This window comes from Pinus tabuliformis, chromosome 5_1, assembly GCF_031772625.1.
Source record: "Pinus tabuliformis cultivar Carrire ecotype Pingquan chromosome 5_1, CPIR1, whole genome shotgun sequence".
Lineage (NCBI taxonomy): Eukaryota > Viridiplantae > Streptophyta > Pinopsida > Pinales > Pinaceae > Pinus > Pinus tabuliformis.
Genome location: NC_142305.1, coordinates 828,067,339 through 828,074,825, shown reverse-complemented (window position 1 = coordinate 828,074,825; position 7,487 = coordinate 828,067,339).

Below are 7,487 nucleotides of genomic sequence, written 5' to 3'. Positions count from 1 at the left end.
TCCCTGCGAGGAGCATCATGTCTTATTTTGTAATCGAGCTCTGCTCTATTGGAGGTTTCCCCCTCAAAGGGGCAAGTGAACATTGCTTTCTGAATAATAAAATACTTGCTGTTGTTTCTCACTATTCTATGTTCTGGGTATATTTCTTCGCATATTCTGTATTCCGGTATCGTCTTGCAGGTTAAGAGCATAACATACTGTGATCATCCACTTGGAAATTTAATCCTTGGGATGTGATGAGGGATCAATGGTCCTCCGCAACTTCATTGATCGAACGATGCAGACTGACTTGGGGAAGTTGTAGGGAAACTAACCCACCCCCTTCTCACTTCAGGACCTCATTTGCATGTCTTCCTGTTCCAACTTCTGTGCTCTGCTACCGGTTAGTGTTTAATGTTACAGTGGTTTCCTTTGCAATATTTCTTCAACCCTATGCTCATCTACAGGTGAACCAGTGTCGACTCTAGTGTTTGGTAATAATTTGTCCCATGTTTACCTTTATGGCTTGTTCATTGAAGCTATTCACTTGTATATTTTCCCCTCATGCATTACCAGACTAGTTGTCCTACAAGCTATCCATCTTTGCACTTTATTTCCTAAGAAGGCATATGGCTCCATAGCTGCACTCTTGTAGGTAATGTTGTTTCTTACCCGGTGACCAGGGTTGTTCTCACATTGAAATACTCTTACATTATAAATATTGGCAATAATATGCTGTAGGTGCACCTTTTTCGACCTGGGTTACCTTCAGCAAAGAAGGTATTTCAGGTGAGCAAAGTTTTGGGGTTACAGAACACCAACAATAGTACTTTGTATTTTTATAGTTTCAGGTTTTTGGCTATGTATCATTCTTTTCTTATGGACTCTGATAGATAATAACTTAATGCCTTTGTTTCGTTTATGGTTGGATAATACATATTCTTAAGAAGTGATTGGCGGTTCCTTTGTTGAACCAAGTGTGGGTATTTTCCATTATGGCTTCCAGCTGGAATGACTATATGTAGTCTCATTCAAATTGTTAAATGTAAACCCTACATGGTTAGGTTAGGAGTCTGTCTATGATAGATGTTTTTCCCCATGAGGGTTTCGACTACTAAATTTAAAGATAATTTGACGGGATTCATAATTTTTTACTGTAAATAATGATGTATGGTGTTGAGGACGATTTTTTAATGTTCAAGGACTTATTCTAGTTACCATGCTGCCGTCCTGAACTCGACTCACTTGTGGAAATTATATATATATATATATATATAGATATATATATATATATATATATATAATATATATATATATATATATATATATATATATATATATATATATATATATATATATATATATATATATATATATATATAATGGTTTGAATCTTATATGGGTTACATTCAATTTTTATTGCAAATTCAATATCTTTTTTCCCATACATATTCTTTGGTTATTTATGAGGGTTCGAGCTTGCACAAATTGTTGAGTACTGTCTATTATATTTTTTGGAACATAGTTGATCATTTTCAGTTAGACTTTTATAAATATTACGAAGATACTGCTTTACTGTGTATGAGTCACTTTGCTAGTCAAGGGTTATAAGAGCCACTTATTGTTTTATTAAAAAATACATAATAATTTTCCATTATGCTTGTTTTGGTACAATTTTTGATAATTTTCCCTTCGAGTTTGTGTTCTAGCAAGCCAAGGACTGTATTCAAGTTGCTCGTTCTCTGCCAGGATCAGAGAACAAATCTTCTCCTTGCTAGAACTCTATTTCATGAGGTTATTACCTTCGAAAATTTTCTCATGCTACAACCTTAACATGACACCTTTCATTTTTTTACTTGTGGTTTCCTTACGGGAATGGGAATATCTCCCCTCAGCTACTATTCTAATAACAGCAAGCCAACCCCCAGCCTTATCTCAATTCAAGCATTTAAATAGTTTCCCTTGTCTTCTGTGGCATGCATAGATGCATAGTAGGTTTATGTTTTCGGTCTACTAAAATATATCATTTACTTAAACAAAACTCTAATATTTCAGTTTCCTCCTCTTGTAGTATTACTCCTATTACCATTACTTTGTAAATGTATATACATCTATCATTCCAAAGCAAATACAATATCTGTAAAAGGTACTTATCTGATTCCTGGTCAGTTCCATCAATCACAAACCTTTGTAAAAGGTACTTATCTGATTCCTGGTCAATTCCATCAATCACGAACCTGAACCATAGGTGAACGATGCTCTACCCAACCTTGAATACAATCTTTCTCACTGCGTCTTCCCCCAAGCTCATCTCACACCCAGACTAGTTTACAGGACAATATGAGGCTATTTGATCATAACCAGGCTTAGCCAATTAAAAAGGTTTGAGCTTCTCAACTCTTGACTGACTCCACTAGCTAACTAGCTTTAGAGTCATTCCGATCCAAGCTTTCCTTCTTAGCACTCTCCTTTCTGCCTTAAGTTCTAACTCTTGACTGACTCCACTAGCTAACTAGCTTTAGAGTCATTCCGGTCCAAGCTTTCCTTCTTAGCACTCTCCTTTCTGCCTTAAGTTCTAATTACCCTCTTGGATTCCTTTTTGGAAGTTTTCATATTCTCCCTTAGAGAGCTTCGGTGGGTAACTACCTCAGCCATAAGTGCTCAACTACCTGGGGTCTTCTCTAGCATAGTTATTTCAATTTTCACATAAAACATTATGCATAACACATTATGCACATTAACCATACGATTCAAAATAAATTTCCATGTACATATATGTTTCCATTTATAGTTCAACCTTCGTAATATAATAAAAGAAAAAACATTCCTCTATTGTAGTAAATAGTAACTATTTTTTTACTATGGTTACCAGGGGTCATGACAGTTAACTAATTATGTCAATATCAACTTCATATATATTTATATATAGAAAAAAAAAAGTTTTTATGGTTAAATTTTTTATTTGGTACTGTATATTCTCTATTTAGCATTCAAAAATACAATTTAAACAATGAAAAATAACACATTTTATTTTGCACTCTAAAATATTTGCAGGTGAAGATCCATTTTAATTCTGGATCTATCAAGTGCCCAAAGTTTATCTAGGTGAAAACCTTGCAGTCAAAAACACTTATTAGATTTGGAGTCAAGATAGATCTATGTTGGTAATAAGAGTATTTTTATTGATTATGTTAAGAAGCATTTTATATTTTAATATAGGAGAGATATTGTAATAATATTTTAGATGAAATGTTAAATAAAATAGAAATAATAATAAAATATAATGTCCACTCAAATAAAAATCTGATTAAAAAATAAAAAGTAATAAAAATAATCAACCAATTCAATTCAATATGTTTTATTGCCCACGGGGCTTTGGATTGACGGTGAATGGGTGCGCTGTTAAGGCACTCCTTGCGATAGGTCACTGGTTCAATTCCCCGTGGGTACTTAGTTTAGTCTTAACCTAGAAAAAAAAAAAATCAATATGTTTGATTGTAATTTTGTTATTATCAATAAAATTATAAACAATTTTTTATAGTAAAATATAATATACATATCATTAAAATAAATTTAGAATAATGACTTATATTTGTAATAATAATATTTTAAAACATATAATTAATAAACACTTAATAAATTTAATTAATAAAAATAATTAAAATAAAATATTTATATATAAAAATGATATGTGAAATATAAAAAAAAATATAAGTAGTAACTATAAATTAAGGTCCATTTCACCATAAAAATTTAAATAATGATCTATATTTGTAATCATCCATATATATATATATATATATAAACTTATTTTTGTAAGATACAGATATATAATTAATGATATGCATACTACATAAAAATAATTGAATTTAAAAAATAATCAAACATGTTAAAGAAAAATATTAGGATACATATATATGTTTTAATAAAATAAAAAAATAAGAATATTATAGATAGAAATAGTATTATTGGTTATTTGTTTGTTGATCTTTATTTGTTTAGCATTAAACAATGCAATTTGTAATGTTTAACTTTGAAAAATAAATATTTTCTTTTCAATATTATTAAAAATACTAATTTTTAAACATTTGATTGGACTATAACCTAAAGATTTTATTGTAGCCATTGCACAAGATATTGCTATGTGGATAGCTACCTCACATATTTTATCCCATAATATAGATATAGTTGCAATATTCATCCATTATTTTTAGACCAATATTCATACATTATTTTTGGATATATGTGTAATGATTTTTTTATTAGTAAAGAACATATTCACTAGTTAATTCTTTGCATAAGAAATAGATAAGAATAAGATGTAAATAAATATATTTACGAGTTGCTTCTCACCATTATTTATGATTTCTTTGGCACTTATGTAGGAGTAGAATTGTAAATGTGCAGATATACTAGTGGTTACTACCCACTTCTTGTACTACAACCACTCTCCAAAATTTTGCCTTCACTTCATTTTGGAGCCTCCCTCCTTAAATCTTAATAGCTTGTCTTGCACTACTCAGGTACTTGTGTTTTCATTTGAATTTATCTTTCGCTTTACAACTTGTGTTCGCTTACTTGCTTTGCTGTCTAAACACAAGCTGGCCCCCGTGACTTGGTTGCATTCTGTTCTTGCACTGCCTTGGAAAAATGCACAATCCTAGAGGGCAGTCAGCCTTGCTCTTAGGAATTGCACAGTGCAACCTAGCAGTGAGCCTTGCTCTCAAGAATTGCACAGATTATCCCATCAATGAGCTTCAACTCCAGAACTATGCAAACCCAATTGACATCTTGTCTTCAGTTGGGAAATTGCACAGAGCATAAGAGGTAGCCAGATCCACTCAACTCAGGAATTGCATGGAAGAATTTTCTTCAGTTGTTGTCCGATGCATGTGCTGGTACATAGCCCAGTTCCCTCTAGAACTGCCCTTCCTGAAAAAGTAAAAAAAGAAAAAGTTAAAAAGCATCCCTAAAAAAATAGGGATCTATTTTTAGCACTGGGAGTTACACTTGAGTTAATTTTAGAAAATTGCTGTCACTTGTCACCTTTTCCTAGATTTTTGGAATGCGGGTCATGAACCCTAAATCGATCAAATCTGTTTAATGGACATCGCAAAAGTTAATTTTCACATTCGATCTTGGAGCTTTGGAATTCTTGAAGCATGTAGGAACCTTCGACATGACCGACACAAATTTTCTGAGTAAGTTTTATTTTTCAAGTCTTTACTGCTTTCTCTCTCGCTTTTGTTTCTTTGGCTTATGTGAGTGTTGTTTTGCATTTTTTATTGAATAACCATTGACGTTTTAGTTTTTTTTAACTTGTATAAGTGTTGTTTCAAGTTTTGCATTGCATTTCTTAAGTATCGCATGCATAACCTAGTTTTTGCACTAACAGTCGTCATTGCAGCGACTCTCCCCACAAGCTTTGTCATTCGTTTGTTTGACTGGTTCCTACATTTTTTTATTGCATGCACGACCATTCTCTCAGATCTTCCCCAACCTTCAATCATGCATTCAAATCTAATTGTCTTCAAGTTTCCCTTGGGAAGATATGGGTTGCCTTGGCTCAGATCTATCTCTACTCGGCATGCACTGTGCATTTCTAGAACTCAAGGCTCTACCTTGGATCTAGGAATTACGTAGAGTCTGTTAGTCACTGGCTCCAACTATGCTTTGTGCAGTTCTAGGAGTCAGTCCGGAGTCTTTCCCACTGGGATTTCACAATGCACAGTCCCATCCAACATCAAGCCAGGCTAAACTATTCATTGTGTAGTTCCAGTCCACCGCAAGCCACACTAGACTATGCTATGCACAGTTCCAGTCATAAGAACCTTTCAATGCCAACAGGGACTGTGAAATTAACAGATCTAGCTGACAGTCCCTCACCTCTGAGAGTCACAACTACCCAATCTTGCCTAGCAGTTGCCCAATTTGTTGCATGATCGATCCTTGAAGTGCTCTGTGTTGTTAAGATGGCATTTTATTTCCATGAGTGTCTGCTCTGTCTCTAGGTACATCAATTGTTGATCAGATTCTTAGCAGTACAGGCAACATGGTTTCCAAGACAGCTCAATCAAAGGATATTGTAGAGAGCAGCACTGTAGATGTAGTTGAATAGGTGCCTATGAAATTTCCCATCTATGTAGACACATAGTTGTTCGTAGAGAAGGACATGAAGAGTACATGGCAAGAAATAAAGGACGTATTCGCAAGTAGCTTCAAGGAATATCTGGAAGATCATCAAGTCTATGTCAACATCCACAAGTCAGGCTTGTACAGGGTTGCATGCAACTTGCCACCTTCAGGTCGAAAAACTACCATCAGATGTATCACTTGCCACAGTCGGTGAACCACATGGATGCACTATTCTACAATCCCAAAAACAATGTGAACACTAGAGACATCATGAAGCGTTGGCTAAAAGAGTCATCGAAGTTCAGAGCGACACCAAACCAAGTCTACAAGACGAAGTCACTCAGGAAGGCCTACCAACTCTTGGTTATCTTTGCATGCTACCTGTATGGTCAAGAGAGCACAAAGACCTTTTCGCAGAGTTGGGTAGTTATGTTGGATCAGTTAGAAAATGAAGGAAGGTCATTTAACTCATCATACATGTCAGCTCTTCAGTTGAAAGCACATGTGTCTACTGCCCAGATTTTTCCTAAGGATGAACAAACAAGATTCTTTATGTCTGCGTACTTTCTTAATGAAATTTGTGCCCAACAGTAGTTCCCTGGCATGGGTTGGACATGGACACCATCAAAGGATGTTGTGAACATATATTGTAAGTTTCTCCCCAAGTGCAGTTATTGAGGAGTCATGGTGAGGCTATCTTACCACTTCATCACTTCACAGTACAAGATTATCTTTGAACATGATCCACCTTGCATATCCCAAGAAACGATGCATGCATTGCTTAACATTGAATATTATCATGCCTCACCCAATGGCACCTTCATCAGGATGTTTGGCAGAGAGAAGCCTCCGCATATGCTACCAATGTTTGCCATGAACAAGCTGGCCATGCAAGAGGCTGCATATCACATCTCCACAGGGTTATCAGTAGGACTGCATAGGATGAAGAAGTCACCATGGCCTACTCTTCCTTTGCAAATTGGATTGTACAAGATCTGTACCTTGAAGGATGCAGATGCTGAGGCTGAGGACTTGAAGAAGTTTGAGTTCAGCACCAAGACTTTTAAACCGTATGATCCCCACTGCATATGAAAGAACCACTGTGTGAAGGTGTATTACCCATGGATCCCTGTGGCATGTCATTGGTTAGAGGAAGACCCTTGGATGTATTTATACAACTCTTTTATGCTCAATGAACCGGTTAACATAGTTGTAGAATGGAAAGAAACAATGTAGGTAGCAGCACCATAAAAAGAAACAACAATAACAATAGTGAGAAACAAACCAATGGAAGAAAAAGGAAAGAGGAAGATTTCCGAGAGCACAGAGGCTGAGTAAATCTACAAGTTCAGAGAAGATCCTCTTGTTGAGAG